Source organism: Camellia sinensis, chromosome 11 (assembly GCF_055761805.1).
Source record: "Camellia sinensis isolate YWXY chromosome 11, ASM5576180v1, whole genome shotgun sequence".
Lineage (NCBI taxonomy): Eukaryota > Viridiplantae > Streptophyta > Magnoliopsida > Ericales > Theaceae > Camellia > Camellia sinensis.
Window position 1 is genome coordinate 172,506,290 of NC_138971.1, and position 23,740 is coordinate 172,530,029.

General features: G+C 39.2%; 1 long non-coding RNA gene across 1 annotated transcript; it reads right to left on the reverse strand.

Annotated features, from left to right (window-relative positions):
• Window positions 1–9,071: 9,071 nt before the first annotated feature.
• On the reverse strand, window positions 9,072–20,227 carry LOC114301475 (uncharacterized). The gene is made up of 2 exons (XR_014344988.1): window positions 19,812–20,227; window positions 9,072–9,313 (listed from the first exon to the last, which is right to left on the reverse strand). It is a non-coding gene; the product is annotated as an uncharacterized LOC114301475 (long non-coding RNA).
• Between the last annotated feature and the right edge of the window lie 3,513 nt (window positions 20,228–23,740).

Genomic DNA, 23,740 nt, shown 5'->3' on the forward strand with positions numbered 1-23,740 from the left:
GAGAGTTCTAAATTACCTCAGTCACCCTCACGGTATTGAAATACTGATGAAGGTATGGGAGGGTCTCTCGGCCTTCGGCTGGCACCGACCATCATATCGATGCGAATAGAGTACCTCGAGTGGTGTCTCAACCTCCGGCTCGGGAGCTAAAACTGGCAAAAAGGCGTATATCCATAGCTATGGAAAACAAAACAATGGCAGTGAGAATACAGAATATACAGAAAATACAGAAAGCAAAGTGCGTAGTACAATGTATAGAAAGTGAGAGTATAGATGCAGAGTTGAAACTATATGTGTACAGTGTGCAGTGTGCAGCGTACAGAAAATACAAAGCAGAAAGTATACCAAAAACTGTAAAGCTGAAAAGTAAAGCATACCTCTCAGGCCCTTCAATAGCCGCTTACTCTCTCCCAACTCCTGAGGGAGGTCGAGCTCATGTAGCAGTAAAAGGTAGCAAGGCCAGCGCCGCTCCAATCATAGTGCCGAACCTGGGATAGGTCCACTAAAGCACTTAGAAGATATAGCCCAACTGTGTTCACCCTGTCGGCAAACAATGTAGTGCCAAAAAGGAACATCAAGAATCCCTGGGCGTACTGCTCTGTAGCCTCAATCGTCACGGGCTTAGTCCCTCTAAAGTGGTTTGAGAACCAGGTATATCTGATCGTGCTTGATCAGAAGATGGGTGGGTGTGCTCCCACCTGATAAGTCCAAGCGGCCTCCCACTCACCCATGACAGGGTCGTATGGAATCGACCGACCTCCCACCTCAAGGCCTGTCAGCATGGCGAAGTCGTACGGGGTCATCGTCATGTCCCCGGTGGCAGAGAAATGGAAGGAGTTGGTGGTGTCCCACCATCTCTCTACCAGTGCACCCAAGAGGGTCCTGCTCGCTATGAGACACGACAGTCCCATGCAAAACAAACAAAATCCTGCCTCATCAATGATCTGCGAAATGCCGTCGGGAAGGTGCATATACCACTCCCTAGCTCCAGTGGACCCGTATCCTCGGGTGAAACGGGAGACTACCTGTGTTCAGAATGAGCAGAGATGCAGTGTGTGAGGTGTGTTAAGAACGAGCAGAGATGTAGTATGTGAATGTGTTCAGAATGAGCAGAGATGCAGTGTGTGAGGTGTATTCAGAAAGAGCAAAAATACAATGTGTAAAATGTGTTCAGGATGAGCAGATAAAATGCAATGCAAAGGTGTGAGTTATACGAGAAATGTAAAGTACATTGTAGAAAATATAAGAGTGCAGTATGTACCTCAGGCATGTCATAGGACAAGTGAGACTCTGGCTCCCGTAGTAAAAGATCTGTAGGTGCGCGCTGTGCAAATCCAGTAAAGTGGCAAACTGTACTAGGTGGTAGTGCATGTGCCTCAGGATGATACCTCTCCGCATTGGAATGTACTCAGGCTCCTCCTCCATCCTCGGAGAACCCCCGTTATGTGGAGCATTGTCTGCCATCTAAAAAGAGGTTGAAAAGTAGGCGAAAATGAGCAAAATGGGCGAAAAGTGCCAAAAGTCAACTCTCAGAAAAAGAAAAAGTCAAAAAAGTCAAAGCCCGAGAAAAGGCGCCAAATTTAAGATAAACTTGGGGGAAACAAACCTCAAATGGTGAATGTCGAGAAAAAAGCTCCAAAAACAAATTTTGTTCGGTTCGAAATGAAGGAAACCGAAAGGTTTTAGCGAATCAACTTCGCGTGGGGCGTTGGAAAACACGTATAAAGCACGAATCTGAGAGTGAAAAGGGTTTAGAGTTGAAGAGCAAAGGTTTTCGGCCCTATGGGTGTGAGACAAAGTGTCTTGGGATTGTGTTTTTAAAGATCCTCATGCAAAAGGACCAAAGTGCCCTGAAACTGCCACAATTGGCCGATCGGCCACCTAGGTGGCCGATAGGTTCCTCAGGTGGACGACAATGCTCCAGGGTGGCCGACAGTGCTCATGTGTTCTCCCTGTGTGTTTTCATGCTGTTTTGAGCCCTTGGCTCTTGAGAAAGTGCAAGAAAAGTTCACTTTTTAGCTCAAAATGTCTCCGCGGAAGTTTTAACTCATGTCCTCGATGCGAGACTCATCGTCAACCGGCATGAACAAGGTGTATCCTTTTGAAACATATTATGACTCCTTCGAGAGGTAAATCGGAGGTTACAATTGAATTGGTCTCATTAAGGCGTGTATTTCCTTATTCGATATTCTGCATCGAACATGCTATTGATGTTGCATTAAAAGTGCATTGTTGTTGTGCACGGAATGTGTGTGATGTGTTGCATTGCACTACACAAGTTCTTATGTTTGCATAGAGTATGCATGTCACGTCGTATTGCATTACGCATGCTCTTACATTCGCGTAGGAATTATCCGTACCTGTTGCATTGAGCATGCATTTGGTGTTGCATAAAAACATGCTCCATGTTTCGTTGCAATGAACGTGCTCCATTTATTGCATGATATGCATGAAGCATGCCTCTCTAAGCATTGTGTTATAGTCATTCGTCTTGCACAAAATATGCATGTCGCATTGTATTGAATTGTACATGCTTTTACACTCGCATAGTGCATGCATTTGCCATGTTTGCATAGTATATGCATCTCTCGCTCTTGTATAGAATATGCGCTTCTTATGTTTACATTGAATATGCCTTAAAATCGTCGCAATCTTGCGTAGAACATGTATTCTTGTACCTGTTAGGTTTCTTTCTTATACATGCACGATATTGTATGTACGGTTCATTCAAAGCTGGCGTGACTAGACGATATTGTATGTATGGTTCATTCAAAGCTGGTGTGACCAGACGATATTATATGTACAATTCATTCAAAGCCAGTGCGATCAGACAAGATTTTATATACGGTTCATTTAGAGGAGTTCCAGGTAAGATCATTCCTGCCCCTCCCTGAGCCCCTCCTTGTTTTGGTTAGAAACATTCGGGTACGCCCGGTGTTTACACCACACCCCGTTGGTTAGAAGCGTTTGGACCGTGTCCCCGACGCTTATACCTCTTTTTGCTGGTTAAAAGCGTTTGGACTGTGTGCCCGACGCTTATACCACTCCATTGGTTAGAAACATTGGGTCGTGTGCTCGATGTTTATACCCCTTTGGTTGGAAGCATTTGGATCGTGTGCCTGACGCTTATACCTCTTTTGTCAGTTAGAAGCGTTTGGACTGTGTGCCAGATGCTTATACCACCCTGTTGGTTAGAAGCGTTTGGACCATATGCCCGACGCTTATACCTCTTTTGTCGGTTAGAAGCGTTTGGACTGTGTGCCCGATGCTTATACCACCCCGTTGGTTAGAAGTGTTTGGACCGTGTGCCTGACACTTATACCTCTTTTGTTGGTTAGAAGTGTTTGGATTGTGTGCCCGATGCTTATACCACCCCGTTGGTTAGAAGCATTTGGACTATGTGCCTAACGCTTATACCTCTTTTGTCGGTTAGAAGCGTTTAGACTGTGTGCCCAACGCTCCGTTGGTTAGAAACATTGTGTCGTGTGCTCGACGTTTATATCATTCTCTGGTTAGAAGCGTTTGGACTGCGTGCCCGACGCTTATAACTCTGTTGTTGGTTAGAAGTGTTTGGGTTGTGTGCCTGATGCTTATGCTACTCTTTCGGTTAGAAGCATTTGGAATGTGTTTTGACGCTTATACCACTCCGTTTTGGTTACAAACATTAGAACGTGCTCTGATGTTTATACCACCCTTCGGTGTTTGCACCACTCCCATTTTCCTTTCGCACTCGCCGTGTTAGGATCCTTTGGTTAAATGCATCTGGATGGATTCCGATGCTTATACCGTTCCTAGCATTGATTGCATAATATTTAGATGTGTTTCAATTGTTATCTTGTGTTCTCTGTGGCTTGGAACCTTATGATGTGTCCTTAGATTCACACCACTTCTATCCTCACGTGTGCTACTCATTGGGATCTTGTTTGCCGCCTCGGGTACGCCTGATGGTTGTTGCTTTTTGCCTTTTCCGCGTGATGCGTAGTTAAGATTGGATAATTTTCTTACATCATTTCTGCATGAAATGTGGTTTGGATCTTGTTTACTTGATTCGCATGAGTTTACTGTAGCGTTTCTTTGCATCGCATTTCCATCTAGATGTTTCATTACAGCCCTCATTGCATGATCATAAGTTATGTTCTTGCACTGTGCATATCATTTTCATTTTGCCCCAGCCTGCGGGCGCATTTGTATTGTTACCTTGCTTGTTTGTCTAAGTGTTCAACCATGTCAAAAATGGGTCGTCTCTGGGCTTTGACATTCACTCCCATCATTTCATGACTTCCGAGTTCTGTCAAAGAGGGGCAACTGTAGACACCTCATTTTTGACTGACCTTAATACTTGGACGTCATCGTTTGTGCACTCAATGATCGCGCATGTTTGTGCTAGTTTTGAGTACCCGAAGTTCTCGACAGAATGCCTTATCTCTGGGCCTCTAAACTTTCTTGTTTTTGTGCTTGTATTTGGGCCAAACATTGGTGCCTATGGCCTGGGGGAAGGAAGGGCCCTGTTGTCCACTTTTGACCATTGTCAGCCACTTTTTGCCCCTTGTAGGCCACTTAAGGTGGCCGGTCGGCCACCTGGGCTGGCTGACAGCCATTTTCCTCATTTTGCAGATATTTTGTGAGCTAATTGTGTCAGCTATTGGTCACTGAATGCATTCTCCCTACACGTGTAGGAAGGGATGGAAGCAAGCTTTTGGCTTGCATTCCTATATAAAGGGAGGTCCCTCCCCCTTTTTGGGGGTTGAGAATTTTGAAGAGCAAAATTTCCTCTCTCTCTCTCTCTCTCTCTAGAATTCTCTATCTCTTCCTAATTTGTGTCTAAAAGTGAGATTTCTCTACATATTTGCAAAGAGACTCTTAGCCAAATACTTTCACCTTGGAGCTGAGGTTCTTGGAGGTCCTATTTGAGCTCTCAAAGTTGGTTTTAGCTCAAAATCCTTGTTGTTTTGTTGCTGTGCTTCAAGGGTAACAACTAATCTCTTTTAAGTCTTGTTTTAATTCATTGTTTGGCCACCTTTGTATGATACTTTGAGGTTGATTTTAGCATCTAAAAACTCTTCTTTTTAGAGGTTTTAAATGGTGGTTTAAGCCTTGTTTGGTTAGGGGGTGGTTCCCTCCATTTGCTCTTTGGCTTGTAAAGCCTTTTGAACTATCTTTCAAAGCTTTTGAAACAACCTTTTCTTGGCCTTTTAACCACTGAATTCTAGGGAAATTTTAGTGGCAAAAAGTTTGTTTTGAGGTCCAAAATTGGAGGGGGTGGCTTCCCCACCTTGTCTCATGTTTGCATGCGTAGATGGCCTAATATTTGAGCATGCTTTTTCACCTTTTTGTAGCTTAGTTCAAGCATGTTTTTGACCTTATTTTGACATTTTTTAACTCTAATTTTGGTTGGTTGGAGCATTTCTTGTTTGATTTTTGTACTTGTAGTGCAATCATGCTTACGAGCCTAGCATACTTAATGATTTAGCCTATCATTTTATCTTGTGTTAGCTCAACTCCAGCATGTTTTTGGCTTTGATTTAGCATACTTTAACTCTGTTTTGAGTGGTCTTGGTCATATGAGCCATGTTTTGTATAGCTATAGTGCAAATGGCTTTACTAGCTTTGTGTTTTAAGGCCTCTAGCATGCTTGGCTTGTGGTGTTTGCATGGTATAGCATCATTTAGCATGTGATTTCAGTGCCTATACCCCTATCACTCTCTCACATATTTCACTCTTTCATTGTTTTTGAGGTTTGTGTATTGTGCCTTGCTTACAAGCCAATATGTGCGCATGATTTTCTTGTCTTTTGTGCCTAGGTTTCAGCATGTCTAGGCCGCTGATTTGGCATGTTTAAGCTCTATTCGGAGTTGGTTTGGTCATTTAAGCTTGATATTGCATACCTCTAGTGTAGTGCACTTCACTAGTTTAATGCTTTTGGCTTTTGAACATGCCTTGCATGCTTTGTTTGCATGATTTTAAGTCATTTAGCATGTCATTTCAGTGTTGAAATATGTGCCATTACACTCCATTGTTTCACTCTTTCATTCGTTTTGAAAGTGGTCTTGAGCCCCTTGTTGGCTTGAGTGTGAATTTGAGGCTCTCATGCCTAATGGTTTTAATACTCTCTTGAGGGTTTCTACTAACCAACAGCATGAAGCCTCTTTCATGCTCAAGGCACTTGTGGCTTAGGCCCTCTTTCCAATTAGAGGACTTTCACTTTGGACTTAACCGGTTAAAGGACTAATCGGTAATCTAAAATGAGTAAATAAAATGAATCAAGTAAAACATGAACAAGATAAGCATATTTTGTTGCATTGCATGTGTTTGGATCAGACATTAATCCAAACACAAGAAATATGGGACGTTTCATACTCGAAGTGATGGAACGTGTCGTATTTCTTTGTCGTCATCTCCCTTGATCATGCATGATAGGGTGGTGGCCATTTGAGTCGCTTGTGTGCATTCAATAAGCTTGTACAAGCTTAGTCCTTTGGCCACCATGCATTAAGATGCTTGGTTGGTGGCTCAAAAGCTAAGTGCTACACTCTTTTGAGCTTGAGAAATGATGAGGAGAGTGACAGCACATACATTTCCTGCAAAATACCTTGCTTTGCCTCTGTTGTTCTCTGTTGCAACAAAAACAGGAGTCTAGAAAAGTAGGTCACCGACCAACCACCTGAGGCAGCCGACCAACCAGTGTGGGTGGCCGACCAGCCACTTAGGGCGGCCGACAGCCATCTTTTGTGGCCGACAATCCACCAGCTCAAAGGTTGTCCAAAGTTGTTCCTATGCTGGAGCAAAGGCAGTCTGGAGATTGGTACAGTTTTCATAAATCAAGGGAATGCAAACAGAGGCAACCGATGGTAAGGTGATGGATTTTCAGGAGGAAGCCAACCGAGCATGCATGTCTCCCTCGCCTGCGAGGCCATTTAATTGCTTTGTTTAGAATTGTAGCTAATAATACATGTGTTGTAATTAATTAGTTTAATTCATTTGTAATATTTTAATTAGCTTAGCGTAGTTAGTTACTCAATTACGTTGTAATAATTAGTTAACTAGAGTAGTTTGTTAATTAATTTCATTGTGTTGTAATAATTAGCTTAGCTTAGTGTAGCTTAGCTTTTTTATTCGGACCCTCCTTCGCAAGGGTGCAATGTTGTAATGAGTGTGCGTGTTTGTGTGAATGTCTTCCAACCCCACATCTTTCCCCCTTTTACTTAACCGCTTTTAATGGTTAGATTCGGACACGTTTTGATTAGCATACCTTATGCTCGCATGCGTACATCATTCATTTGTCTTGCATGCACCGAGGCTCGGTGCATCATTCAAACTGCATTGTAATTTCAATACTTGTTTGAATACGTGTTTCAAAGCATGTTATCAAATTGAATCAAATCATATGCCATCTTAATAGTCGAGCCTATTAATTTCATTATTGCATGTGTTGCATTAGGCATCTTGTATAGTTAGGATCGTGCATCTTTCTAACTAGCCTTTTTTTTTTTTTTTTGGCTTTGAGTACTCGGTAAGTTTTTTATGCTTTAGCATGCTTGCATGAGTGCGATTGCCATGATGCCATGATAGCATGCTTGCCATGAGGCTATTTGCTTAAATGCCAAACTGCATGAATGCGTGTGGATGAAGGCTTTGTTGCTTGAATTGGAATAAATCAACAAATGTGAGTTTTAAAACCCACTTTGCGAAGTGGCAAATCATGTTTTAAAGTCCACCTTGTGAGGTGGCAAATCCGCGTTTTCAAGCCCACTTGCGAGTGGCAAATTCAAATCATTTTCGAAAATAAACATGAGTTGAGTTGTTCCAACTTAAGTGATTTAGTCTATACTTGTATGTTGTGCGCATCACATAATAAAGTTAGCTAAATAATCAGAACAAGACACATCAGGTTTATAAAATCACATATCATGATTAGTAGAGGCTGATCTTTGATCGGGCGAGCAAGGGTGCTCATTTTAGGACCTTCCCCTCTCATACCCAAGTTCCCGAGCCGAGACAACTTTGGTCATGACGGACACGTGACCTTTGGCACGAGTCAGGGTTTCCTAAATTTCTCGAAAATAAAATATTTAGGTGGCGACTCTATAAACTGGCAAAGCAGTCCAGTTTTGGCATTAGTTGATTTAAAATCAATTTTCCAAAATAATTTGTCAGATTGGACTCTTTGGTGTTTATCAGTCTCACATTGCACTTTGTGAGATTAAATTCAGAACCGTGACAGGAGTCCAAACTGTAGGACCAATTCGATGCTCTCCAAAAGGGGGGCGTGAAAAAGTTGAGCTACACCATGGCACATCTACCGTTCTAAAATGGAAAGCTATGGAACTAGAACGCTCACCTCTCCATCCTATCAGAACATGTGTTACAAGGACTCTTCTATTTCCCCCACAATACCCGTGTGCACCGGATGTGACATAGGTAAGGGTATGGGATATGTGTCAAGCACTCGTACCCAACTTATATACTTGGATCCTTTAATGTGTTATAATATATGAGAAGACGAGACTTACATTTGTTAGTAAAGTAATATTTCTAACCTCTCACATTAATTAAATATAGAAATCCTATATTTTTTCCTGAATCCTATTCTATGTCAAGTATATTTCTATATAATTTACAACATTTCATCCGTGATTATTATATAATGTGTAATATATATGTGTATATGATGTGTTCCCGTACCCATATCCAAGTGTGGATACGTATCTCAAGATCCTAAAATTTAAATGTATAAAGGTCTGACGCTTGGATACACATCCACACCCAATTCGTACCCGAGTCCATATAACATAGATCAGAACAATACACGTCTGCAAGTCCGTTTCATCTTAAGTTTTATAAGATCAAACTGCCAATAACTGAAAGAAGTAAACACAATCAATAGGCAACTTCATAGAGAAAAGGGGGACCAAACAATGATATAGAAATCAAATTATAATATAAAATGCATGTCCTAATTAAACGAACTTTCTAGAAGTAACGGCCAGTAGTATTGGAACTCACACTGTTATGGGAGTTGAATGTTCTGCCAAGGCTTTTGGTTACACATAGAGAAAAGGGGGACCAAACAATGATATAGAAATCAAATTATAATATAAAATGCATGTCCTAATTAAACGAACTTTCTAGAAGTAACGGCCAGTAGTATTGGAACTCACACTGTTATGGGAGTTGAATGTTCTGCCAAGGCTTTTGGTTACACATAGTAATCCACCATGATGGCGGGGGGGGGGGTGATTCTGTTGATGTGGCCCCATGCAGCTCTGCTTGATTCACACTTGACTCGCATACCTGATCTTGTTTGTGGAGTGACCTAGAATCAAGCACCAACATAAAACAATTCATCGATGGTCAAAACATGGACTAGATGTTTTACCACCAAAAATAATATAAATAAATAAAAGGATCTATGAAGGTAAGATGCATTTCTTTCATTTGTAAACTCAAGGTGTACTGAAAAATAACTGAACCTTTGATAACAAAAATTCAGATATGCGGTCCTTTACACATTGATAAACATGTTCATTCAATTATCAGAGGCCAATGCAGATAGGCAATTTCTTCAATAAAGGGGGTCCTGGACAAAACAAGACATGCATGGGGCAGATCCCAATTCGGTTCTTTCAAATAGAAAATTTCCAGAGAACAAATACGACATTGAAAAAATAAAATCAATTAAGTATACCATACAAAAAATTAAATTAATCTTATATGCCAACAAAAGTACACGAGGCAAGGGGGATAAATATATGTATATTCTTTTCCATATAGAAACTGCATCATCTTTTTGTTCAGTTCAGTTTCTCTTCTGCTTTACTTTGTATTCGCATTGCACCAGCAGAAGCATTTGCACAGATAACAAAAACTAAACTTAGGGCATGAATGGTTAATGAATGAGAGACAGTCTTCAAGCAGCAATCAATGCATATATTTTCTTGCTTGCTTTCAACACCCCCACTTAAGGGGAAAAACAAATCTAAGTTACCAACATTTTTGAATTATGGAGGACTTAAATCCAACAAAAATACTTCTTGTATGAAGTTTTAAACTAGTTGCAAATTTTTAAACATACTAGTAAAATCGCAAAACACCAAATTGCAAATTAAGTCTACTTATATTAGAAGTGGTGCCATACAATAGTGTGTGCGCATGAGCATAATACAACTGTAGGTTCAAAAATGGGATTTTTATTGATAAATCTCATTTAGAAGTGTTTTAACCCAAGAAGTCCATGAAAGAATTTTTTAACCCATTTAGTCCCATGTATATATAGTTTTATTCCATAAAGTCATTTTTCTTGATTTACACTATTTTTTTGGACACTTATGCCCTTATATTTAATTTTGATACCCTTATAAATATTTTTTGAACGGTTAGTAATTTTATAATGTGAACATTCATATTTTAAAATTCATATTGGTATGAATGTAAAATTGATCCGTGGGCGGCCCGAAACCCTCCCGCGAGCCAGGGGGGCTCGGTTCGTTGACAATGTGAATATTCACATTGACATGTTAACATTCATATTAATAGGAGTATAAAATTGGCCCGCGTCCCGTGGCGGCGCGAAACCCGCTGGCGGCCAATGGGCAGCCCGGGGCAGGCCCGGTCCGGCCCGTTGACAATGTGAATATTCACATTGATATGTTAACATTCACATTGATAATAGTATAAAATTAGCCCGCGGCCCATGGGCGGCCAAAAGCCTGCCCGCCGCCCGGGACGGGCCCACCCCGGCATGTTGACAATGTGAATATTCACATTGACATGTTAACATTCACATTGATAGGAGTGTAAAATTAGCCCACGCCTCGTGGCTGCCCGAAACCTGCCCACTGCCCATAGGCGGCTCGAGCGCGGGCCCGACCCGGCCTGTTGACAATGTGAATATTCACATTGACATGTTAACATTCACATTGATAAGAGTATAAAATTGGCCAGCTGCCCAGGGCGGGCCCGACCCGCCCATTGTCAATGTAAATATTTACATTGACATGTTAACATTCACATTGATAAGAGTGTAAAATTGACCCGCAGCCCGTGGACGACCCGAAGCCCGACCGCAGCCCGAGGCGGGCATGGCCCGACCCATGACAATGTGAATATTCACATTGACATGTTAACATTAACATTGATAGAAGTGTAAAATTTGCCCATTGCCCGAAGTTTGCCCGCGGCCTGGGGTAGGCTCGGTCTGACCCATTGACATGTTAAAATGCACATTGATATGAATGTAGAATTGGCCCGCGGCCCATGGGCTGCCCGAAGCCCGCCCATAGCCTGGGACAGGCTCGTTTCAGTCTGGGCTCGAGCATGTCCGAGACCCTAGGTTAGGGCCTAGGTCATCACTTTGAAGCCCGGACCATCGGTCCGCTTAAGGCCCATTCAAGGCTCGGTCTGAGGCCCAGCCCACCCGAGGCGCAATGTATTTTTTTGTGGAAAATAATAAAATTTTGGTAGAAAAAATTAAAAAGAATTAAAAAAAAATGGCCAGGCCCGCCCAAGCCCGACCTAAGCTTGAGGCTAGGCCCAGGCCCACCAGCTCGACCCGAGGCTCGATCCATCGGCTCGTCCAAAGCTTGAATACCCTTGTGCCAGGGCTAGGGCCAGGCCTAATTTTTTGGCCCGTGGGCAACCCGACCAGGCCCGGGAAAGGCTCGTTTGGGCCCAGGCTCGAGCCTAGTCCGAGACCCTACGCTAGGGCCTAGGCCATCACTTTGAAGCCTGGCCCGGTCCATCGGTCCGGTTAAGGTTCATTCAAGGCTCGATCCGAGGCCCGGCCCGCGCCGAGGCCTAGTGTCTTTTTTTGTGGAAAATAATAAAATTTTGGAAGAAAAAAATAAAAAAAATTAAAAAAAACGGCCAGGCTCCCCCCGAGCCGCCTACAGGCCGTGGGCAGGTTTCGGGCAGCCACGAGGCATGGGCCAATTTTACACTCCTATCAATGTGAATGTTAACATGTCAATATAAATATTCACATTGTCAACGGGCCGGCCGGGTCCGCCCTAGGGCGCTGGCCAATTTTATACTCTTATTAATGTGAATGTTAATATGTCAATGTGAATATTCACATTGTCAACAGGCCGGGCCAGGCCCGCCCCGGGCCGCCCACGGGCTGTTAGCAGGTTTCAAGCAGCCACAAGGCGCGAGCTAATTTTACACTCCTATCAATATGAATGTTAACATGTAAATATGAATATTCACATTGTCAACAGGCCGGGTCGGGCCGGGCCGGGCCTGCCCTGCCCCGGGCAGTAAGCGGGCTTTTGGCTGCCCATGGGCCGCGGGCCAGGATGGTCCGGTCTCGTTGATTCCACGTGTAGGGGATGGATTCTTTGTAATGACGGGGTTGCTTCCTCCTTCCTGGAATTCCAATAAGTGCTGGTCAATCAAGTCTTGAATCTTGTGCCTTAGGTTGTAGCATCTATCAGTCCAGTGTCCCGGCGTGCCCATGTGGTACTCACAGTGTGCTTTTTGATCAACTTAGGTGGAGGGTTTGACACCGGCCTAGGAGGGATCGAGTCTTGCCTGTCTTGGCTGGGGGAGTTTCCCCCTCTTTCCGGAAAGAGGAAGTTCTCTCAATCGTAGTGGCGATACTGGCTTGCATGCTTATCAATGTGAATGTTAACATGTCAATGTGAATATTCACATTGTCAATGGGCTGGACCAGGCCCGCCCTGGGCCGCCTATGGGCGCCGCCACGGGACGAGGGCTAATTTTACACTCCTATTAATGTGAATGTTAATATGTCAATGTGAATATTCACATTGTCAATGGGCCGGGCCCGCCCCGGCCTGACTTGAATTTTTCTGGGCACCCACGAGGATCGACATAGGCTGGGCCCTACACATTGACGGTGTGAACATTCACATTAGGGGTATTTTGGTAATTATGTCACCCATAGGACTTATTGAAACATAAGAAAATAATGTGAACTAAATGGAACATAAGTAGATTAAAATGGTATTTTGGTCTTCTTATCTCAAATAGGACCTAATGGAATAGTAAAAAAAAATATGGGTTGGATGAAATAAAACTCTTAGAAAGTAAATTTATCAAAAAAGCTCCCTTCAAAAATTGTAAATTTTGAAAGGTGAATTTTACAATTTTACCCTTATAGTTAGGGCAAATGAAAAATTTTCAGACAATCAAAGAGCGGCTTTTGTTGAACAATTTTGAAAACAAAAAAAGCATCACACAACTTCAAAACAAAAAGTGCCCACACCAAACTGACCTATTTACGTTATAATATTGTAGGGGAACTTACTGATAAGTCCCATATAACAAGTTCAAAACCCAATTAATCCCAAAACAAAATACTTGCACCAATTAGTCCAACACATTTTTAATTGTTACCAAAAAATCCTTTTTTTTTTTTTTAATTTATAGACACTGTTCACATCTTACTACCGTCGGACTTCCGTTTAACGGTCGCCGGAGACTCACCGGAATGTCTAGAACATTGCCGGAAAAAAAAAATAAAAAACATGTTATGAAACTGTAAAATTTTACAGTTCTAAAGAATGTTATAAAACTGCAAAATTTTACAGTTTTAAACCATGATTCATTCCAGCACAAAAAAAAAATTTGAAACTGCAAAATTTTACAGTTTTCACCGCCTGTAACTAAAACTCGAAAACTGCTTGTTCAGAATTCGAAAATTTTCTCCATTAGAACAGAAAAACAGAAGTGTATAGCAGAGAGAGAAAAAAAAAAAGAGATCGAAGGGAAAAGACGGATGTCTAACCAAATCTGTGTAGATCTACTTAGATCTGATGTAGATCTGAGTAGATCTATATCAGATCTAAGTAGATCCATTCATCTTCTTCGTCGGAAAATATATCATCTTCTTCGTCGGAAAATATATCATCTTCTTCGTCGGAGTTGATTTCAATGCTTGGTGGTTATCAATGAACCCCGATCAATGGAAAAAGATATGATCACCGATGGTCCTCTTCCATGACAAACACGGTGACAGAAAAATGTAGAAAAAAAAACGAGAGAGGAAGGGAAGCAAAAAGCAGAGAGAAAGGGGAAAGGACTTTTGGGTGTAGTGAAAAAGTTATGAGATTAAATGGAGATCACATGTTTCCCATGGGACCTATGGATAATTTCCCCTTAAATATAGTGTACATATATATTGATTGGTATGTTAACACTTGGTGGAGTGTGAGCTAGTCTGCAACCTTATCCTCGATCACATCTTTAGGAGGGAGGAAGTTCCATTTGAGCTAGAACTCATTGGAATTAATATATACACATGTAGATACATAAACACATATACTCTCCATAGTGTTATAGAAAAAGAGAAAATATGGAATATAGTAATAGTGGCCAAACTAGACTAGTAGTATAATGTGCATATTGTAATACTTTTTAAGAAAGAGGCCAACACGTTCGTTTGAACTTTTGGCAACATAAAAAGAAATATGGAACAAGAAAAACTCAACAAGATCTAAAGCTAAGGTGCTGTTTGGTAACACTTACGTTTTCAGTTTTCTGTTTATGTTTACAAAAATTAAAAAAACTCAAATAAAAACTTGTTTGGTAAAATTTTTGATTTATAAATCAGTGGTCTCAGTTTATAAATTTGGCCAAAAAATGAAAACACAAAAAATGTGTTTCCGTTTTGAGTTTTGAGTTTTTTTTTTTTTTTTTATCACTCAAAACTAGCCACCACCCGTCATCATTTTCCACCACCGTCTTCCGGCACCACCACCCACCCCCTACCACAACCACCTGCCACCACCACTCACCACCCACCTGCCACCACTAGCCACCACCCGCTACCACCCACTCGCCACCACCACCCATCCCTTGCCGCCGTCGCCACCACCACCACCACCACCACCATCACCCACCACCCACCCGCCACCCACCTGCCACCCACCACCCACTGGCTACCACCCGCCACCATCACCCACCCACCCACTACCACCACCCGCCATCCGGCACCCACTTGCCACCACCACCTGCCACCACCACCGCCACAACCACCCACCTGCTACCACTTGCCACCGTTACCCACCCACCCGCCACCCACCCGCCATCCGCCACCCACCTGCCACCACTACCCACCACCACCACCACCACCCACTCGCTACCACCCACCACCCGCCACCGTCACCCACCCACCCACCACCACCACCACCACCACCACCACCCACCCGCCATCCGCCACCCATCTGCCACCACCACCACCCACCACCGCCACCACCACCCACTCGCTACCACCCACCTACCCGCCACCGTCACCCATCCACCTACGACCACCACCTACCCGCCACCACCACCCACCCGTCACCTACCCGCCACCCACTTGCCACCACCAACCACCCGTCACCACCACCACCACCACCACCCACTCGCTACCACCCACCACCCGCCACCGTCACCCACCCACTCACCTACCACCGCCACCCACCTGCTACCACCCCCCGCCATCCGCCACCCACCTGCCACCACCACCAACCTCCCGCCGCCACCACCACCACCACCACCCACTCGCTACCACCCGCCACCGTCACCCACCCATCCACCCACCCACCCACCGCCACCAGCTACCCACCATCCACCGTCACCACTTTCCACCACCGTCTTCCGCCGCCACTTGCCACCATTTGCCATTTCTCACTCTTTTTTATATTTTAAATTTTTTTAAAACATTTTGTCAATTACCAAACGCGTTTGTAGTTTATGTTTTTCTAAAAATAAACAAAAAATAAACAAAAACCGGTTTATAAAATTTTTGTAAATATAAACTGAAAACGTAAACGTTACCAAACACACACTAATTAATTTTCAGGCAAAATTCACTTTATTCCCGTGGTGTGGCCTAGTAGCACTTTATCCCATCTTTTTAAAAAAAAGGCAACATATACCATGCATGTGGTTTTTTGACTAAAGTACTACTCTTACATTTACTGTCTAAATAGATGAATATTTACTGTCTAAATAGATGAATATTGTGCTAGACACGCTTTTTTTCTTTTTTTTTTTAATTGGCATCGGGTTGTCCAGATCAAAACCCGACTAATCTCAAAGGGTGCACAGGCCCTTGGCAAGGAGATTTCCGCAAGTGCACCACGGTTAATTCAATAATTTTTCCTCAGTCTGATGGCTTTAAGGAATTATTAGCGTCTAAGAAGTTTCAATCCCTGAACCTTGGGAGGAGCACACCCTCAAGACCCAAAGACTTGCCACCAGACCAACCGCTTGAGGTTACTACACATGCTTATTTACAAAGTGGGAAAGAATATTTTTTTTGGTAGAAGTCAAATGTCAATGTTTAAAAAATATTTACCTTTTTCTTCATCTTCTACCTTCAAACTCCAAACCAACCCTAACCCACCTATCCCTCCCACCACCACCACCCTCTAGCCACCTCCCACCATCCGTGATAGCAATGTTAAAATTTTGATTTCTGCAAATGACTAAATCTCTTCACTCCAAAACGAGAGGACCGAGACCCTACGAACATAAATCAGTCAAAGGAGATAACAAAGTTCTATTTTTGTTTGAAAAAGCAAATGCTCTGATAAAAAAAAGCACAGTTTAATTGCTTGTATTTTCAACCAAAGAATTATCTGCTCTCTCCAGGTCTCTCTCTCTCTCACTCTTTAACTTACACTACTAAAATGCAGGGCTTTTGAGTCGGCAGCTTGCCGTCGCAAATAGCGGATTTGCGGACGCAAAAACTTTTTGCGACGGCGTTTCGACGGCAACTCAAGGGACGAAAATGGTGGGGTCGCAAAAAGTTTTTGAGTCGGCAATCTGCCGACGCAAAAAGTTTTAATTTTTTGAGACGGTAGATTGCCGACTCAAAAAGTGGTTAAATGTTTTAAAAAATTTAACTCATAATTTTCTCACTATGAGGCTCCCAAGGTTCGAACACACACCCATTTGGACAAGTTGACCCAAGGTCAACGCACTACACCCACTTCACCACCACGCCTCTTTCAGATATTAAATGAGATATATATTATTTATAGTATATACACTCAATATTAATATAAAAGTATATGTATAAATAAATATATTTATTAAATATAATCAAGTAAATAAATATATATCTTGGTTATAAATTTTTTTTTTTTGCTACGGCATCAGTTGCCGACACAAAAAGGTCTAATTTTTTGCGTCGGCACAAATTTGCCGACGCAAAAGGTCTATGCCGACTCAAAAGGTCTAATTTTTTGCGTCGGCACAAATTTACCGACGCAAAAGGTCTATGCCGACTCAAAAGGTCTATCTTTTTGCGTCGGTAAATTCAACCGACTCAAATAATACTATCAAATATTAATTTTTTGTGTCGGCCAACGGTGCCGACACTAAAGGTTTGGTATTTGAGTCGGTAACTCTGTGCCGTCTCAAAAAGGCTACCTTTTGCGACGGTAAAATTTGCCGACTCAAAAAACCGACTCAAAAGACCCTTTCTTTAGTAGTGTTACATGCTACTTGGATTTATCATATATCTAAGGCCTCGCTTGGCAAGTGGCTTTTTCAGTCAAAAAATAAAAAATAAAAAAAAGTCACTAAAAAATCAAAAAGCCAACAACTTATATCAAAAAGTCAAAAATTTCATTTTCTCTCTACTTTTTGCACATCTTTTCGTAAAAATCAAAGAATCATCTCAAACATACTAATTTTTTTTACATCATGTTTTAGTCATAAAGGCAAAAAATTACAAAAAAAGCTTATTTCCAAAAGAGGCCTTAGTAATAATCTTACTGTTGGCTTAGTTCCATCCCAGCATCTCTAATTCCATTGTCTTCTCATTATGTTCAATTTTAAAGATATTATTTTATTAGTTTTTGAATAAATTTGTAATTCACAGAAGAATTTGCCATAGGGATAATTTATTGCTTCCCTAAGGAATATTGAAGCACAATTAGCATTGTGGCTTAATCTGATAATTTTTAGTTTGCGTCTAGAGTAGTGTGTTTATTGGGTTTTATCAATTTTTCGTATACAAGAATTGGTGACCATGAACTGTTACTGCAATGACACTATGCAGGAGAGTTTGCAATGGGAAGAATGCACATATGGTGAAATGACATGTGTATGTATACCTCCTCCCCCGCCGATGTATGTATTATATACAAATTTGAATATACAAATTACCAATAGATCTTAATAGTTAGATTTTATTCCCATAAAGTCCTATTGAAAACAAGTCCTAGTAAAATCGTCGCTAAAAATAATTTGTGATATTTTTTGCATATGTCGTTAAAAATTGACAATAAGTGATTTTTTTGTCACGATTTTTATAATTTGTCACTAAAACTTACAATTAGTGACGTTTTTGTGTGACGAATTTTTTAAACTGTTGCTAAAAGTTAAGAATTAGTGACACTTTTTTGTAATGATTTTTTTAAACTATTGCTAAAACTTACCAAAACATATAATTAGTGACATTTTTTTGTGACAAAATTTTCAAACTATCATTAAAAATTAACAATTAGTGACTTTTTAATAGTGTATGATGAAAATACCGTTAATTATAATAGGACCTATTCGACAATAAATTTACCTACATATAAATCTCCCTAATTAAATATGCAACTAAACTAAAATTTATGTTACAAAGTTAGGAATTATATTATAAAATCAAGGGTCTTTGGGTTAATATGTAGTTTAATTGATTAATTTGGTATTGTTAAAAAAAATGTGTAAACAGGAGAGAGAAAATAGTTGACTGGTACAAAGGTCAATTTCTAACTACCATTAATGGAGTTTGCATTGCATTTTAGTTGAAAAACACGTGGGGGAAAGTGGATTCTACACTAATTTTTAAAACAAAAAGTTACATAAATTTCTTCAAGATCCAACATTAAATTGATCCACATGAACTAATAGTTAGCAAACCAAAGAAATGACTTCAAAAAACTTGAAAATAAAAAAGAAAAAATAAGTAATAAGCCCTATTTTGTTCTTAAGATTACTATTGAGTCTTATAAAGTTTTAATATGGACAATTAAGTCCTATTTCTCATAAATTGTTTCCAAAAAGTTCATTCCTCAATAATGATATATCTTATTCTAATTTTACCCCTAATTTAATATGAACAATAATTTTATAAATATTGTTAATCTTAGTAAATTTTATTTTTTAATGGTAAAAATTATGATATTGTATTTAAAAAATCATAATTCTATTTTGTTTTAAAATTTGTTATTGAGTTATATCAAATTTCAATATTAATAATAAGTCCTATTTTCTTTTTTGTTTCATAAATTGTTTTTAAAAAGTTCCATTATTCATAATATTATATTTTATTTTTATTTTCTCATTAAAATATGAACCAAAAATTGCATAAATAATTTATTTTATATAAAATTTTATAATAATGCTATTTTTCATTGTTGAAATTAAATGAATTTTCATAAACAAAAGTACAAGCATAAGATTCATCAACTATTTCATACATTGAAAAATATATATTTCTTTGGAATTTTAATAGAATTTAGTCCTTTTAGATAGTTTACACTAAAAAAATTGATAATTTGAAATATCAAAAAAAAAAAAGCATTTTACTATAATTGTTTCGATCCAACTATTATTTTTGATTTTTCTAATAGAATATTAATTATTTTTACAATTAAATTTTTTAATTTTAATTGAGTTAAAATTGTTGTTCATATTTAATGAGAAAGGTAAAAATGAGATGAGGAATAAACCTTTTGGGAGCATGTTATGACAAATAGGACTTAGTTGTCCATATTGAAATTTGATAGGACTCAAATAGTATTGTTTAGAACAAAACAAGACTTATTAATAATTTTTCCAATAAAAAAAGTACAGATACATACCTAAATGCATCTTCCTCTTCAAATGTGAACCAATCTTGTTCCTTGAATTGCATCTCCCTCTCAAGTTCAACTGATATTACTTTCCAAATCCTCTCTCGTTCCTCCTTTGATTGCACCAAGCTCTTCAATTTAACAGCAATATTCCCCAGAAACATCAGTTTATCTTTCTCCAAATGAGCTGCCATTTCTCTCAAAAACAGTTTTTTCTTCTTCCTCTACAAAAAGAAAAGCAAAATGATAATCACCAAAAGGCATCAACCTCAGTTAAGTACAATGGCATTCTGCAAGCTCTAAACAAGAACATATATTTCCAAATTGAGAATAGACAAAAAAAAAGGCCGATGATCTATTTTTCATGGATTCGTCTAAGGATGTAAGGTGCGAGTACAATATTTGACTCACCTAATATTCAAAACAAGGTCAAGGATCCAAAAATGGGTGCCGATACTAAGACACGTCCCTTGAAAATTATTGTTTTAGTAATTTTGTAATCTTTTTAGGTCAATCAAAATAATGAAAAGAACACTGACCAGAAAGAAAAGAGGCTCACAAGATAGATCATAAGCCGAAATTTAGAAAACTAATGACAACCTACTGATCTCATGACATAGGTGTTGGGCCCAATTTAACGGCCCAAATTTGCTGAACATACTTTAAAATTAAATTTGACAGAGACACAATAATTGTATAGCAAATCAATTTAGGTAGCATGCAGACATTTCATTATAAAAAAAATTCCCTATGACTGGCTGCACGCTTTAGGGGAAATATACATTGCATTATTTTCTGGAATTCATAGCTCTTTGAGCTTTTAACAATAATTTGCTGAAAGGATGAATTGTACACATCCTATATGTTAATAAAACTGTATTACTATTACCAGAAAAACAAAATTATTTAGCACACAATCCATTTAAAAAGTTCACGAGTAACTAGAGCTGGCACAGAGGCAGAATACAAAGAGAATTTGGATTAACATGCAGAAGCTAGTCAGAAGCGAAGGAATTAGCTACCAGTTTATAAACACGATGCTTGAATTGTGTTAAATCATCATCAACAGGCATCCAATCATCCAACTTATGACCATCATAAGGCACCAGAGATACCGAAACCCTTGCAAAGAACTTCCTTGGATCAGTTGATTCACCCAGTGCTTGTAAGGTAATAAGGTAGAAGACCATGAACAAGCTTGAGAGTCTAACCTTGATGCCCTTAACCACCCTCACAAATCGAAGAGGAGGTTCATTCTACACAACAAAAATAAGCTTCAATCAAAGAAATTCTCAGTTAACGTAAATGAATCCAAAAAGGAAAGCATCTCAAATTCATCGTTCCAATGATATTCTTATGAAAATCAGAATTCTCAAGCAAGAAATGAAAGACAACCATGCGACACAAAAATGTATCTAACCTGCACCCAAAATTGAAAGACAGAAATATAGAGGTTTTTCTGACAAAGATTATCTATCATTTCTTTTTTTCTAATTTTTTTTTTTTTTTTGGATAAATAAAAGATAATCTATCATTTCATATGTATCTATTATGCTAATTCCCAGACAACGCTAAATCACAAACCACTAATAAAGGCAAAGTACACTAAAGGACATAGAAAACCTAACATCTAACAATGAATAGCTCAAACTCCGACCAATCAAACAGTAGATAACAAACAATAATAATAAGCAATGACTCCCATACAAACAAAAGGTGATAGTCAAGTTCCGAGCAAATACTAGAACTAGAATTAAAAGAAAAAACTATACCTCTTTCTTGTTCTTGTTGTGTTGATCCACAATGAATTCTGCAAGAGTTCGAGTATCATCATCGTCAATAGCTCCAATAACATCAGTGACATTCATAAACTGAACATCATACTTAAAGCCATTGGATTAAAGACATGTCCCATAAAATGCCTCAAAGATCTTGCGGCCTTCTTCATCAACGTCAACAGCCAATTGATTGTGTGAAGGAAACCACTCCTCCACCGACCTCATGCAACACGAAACCCGCAACATTTTGTCCTCTCTCTCTCTCTCTCTCAGTACTGCTTAAGTCATGACAAATAAACAATAAAAAATAAAATGTTAAATACTAAATGCTAAAAAAGACGAAGTGAAATTTATCGCTAACAAATACAAAGAAAAATTTATTATAAGGAATTGCAAAGTCATGCATTTAAATAATACTTTCAAGAATAAATGATACAACTGTTGGAAAATAATGATTTTTCGGCAACTTTAATTCGAAATTAAAGTGGGACTCAACCGCCGGTTGAGGTGGGTCTGAGTAGTTTTGCATTCTCTCAAGTAAGGAGATTACAATATAAAAATGATGGGCTGAAACCATTGAGGTGTGAATGAGAATTGTCTTGTAAAGTGGACATCAACAAAAGTTGGGTTTAGATTTGGACTTAGCCTTAGTTTAGACTGAGCCTAGACTTGTACTTGTGCTGGTGCATGTGTTGGGTTTGGTCTTGGACTTAGACTTGGACTTAATCTTAAGCTTGAATTAAGTTATGTTGTGTTGGGCTTAGCTTGTGCATGTGTTTGAAAATTGGGTTTAGATCGGGTTGTGACCCAACATTGGTATCCATTGTATGACCCATCTAGTTGGTTTATTCAAACATCATTATATGCATATTTATTTGTATATATTAAGCATATGGGAGGTTAAGACCTTTGTAACTCTCATTTTTTGATGATGGAGTTGATGACCATATTAGTGGCCATAGGTTTTCAACCTTTGTAACTCTAGCCTTAATGGCTAGAACTAATGGCCATGGTTAATGGCATTTGATGGGTCTATTGATGTATAGCCTTTATGGCTAGGGATTTCCCTACTTATATAAATAGAAGCATTTCCCCTCTAACTTGAAATATATAAGTTTTGAGAGTTTTTTGATGGAAAATAGAGATGTGTTTTTGACAAAGAGTTGGAAATGGTTTTATACCAAAGAAAATTTTCCTATCTTTTTTTGCTAGTCCATTTTTGGTTCTTGTTAAAGAGAGTGCAACCATTATCAAGTTCGCCGAAGCTATTCAAAATATGCTTCTGCATTAGCTGGTTTTGGCCGTCGTATCCTAGGAGACAGAAGTCGACATACCTCCAACACCCATGGTGAGGCGGCTAATCTGTTTTAAGGATACTGTGGTGTCACACAGGCTTCGGTTTGCTTCCTACTACTAGTTTTATTTTATTATAAATTTCTGTAAATTTTAGTATGTTCTTATTCTGAAATTCAAAGTGGTTGTTCAATATGAATCTATTAATTTGATTTAAGTACACAATTTCAAAACAACAAATATATAGACCAACGCAAATATTTGATATTTGGCATATACAAAAAATAACCAACAGGGGGCCACCCAAGGTTTTAAAAAGTGACCGCAACATTTATTAACCAAAAAAAAAAAAAATAGGCGACCGCGACCGTAACCGTTACGTAACGGTTGTGGTGGTTATCGCAACCCGTTATTGCCTCTATAGTGGTGTGATGGAAATTCACAAGTGTAACGGTCATTTTGGTGTTACGTAACGGCCCGTCAGACATTGTTACACCATTTTACAATATTCTAAATAGTTTTATTTTTTCAAAAAAACAAAAAAACAAAAACTTACAAAAAAAGAGCAAACACTCAAGTAATCCAAGCCCAAAGAAAACAATTTATATGAATTTTTTTTCTTAATAATTTTTTTAAAAAAAAATAAAATAAAATTATGGCACAAATTTATTTTATAATCCTTTCATTTAATAATTGTGAATATTTTTTTATTTAATTAGTTCAGGTATTGGTAAAAAATAATTTGTAGACATTTAAAATCAATTATTCTTAAAATTATTAACTATTAAAAATTGAAATAAAATGTAAAAAGCTCATTTTATGGTAATTTAAAAATATGAAATATTTTGGATCATACTTAAAAATTAA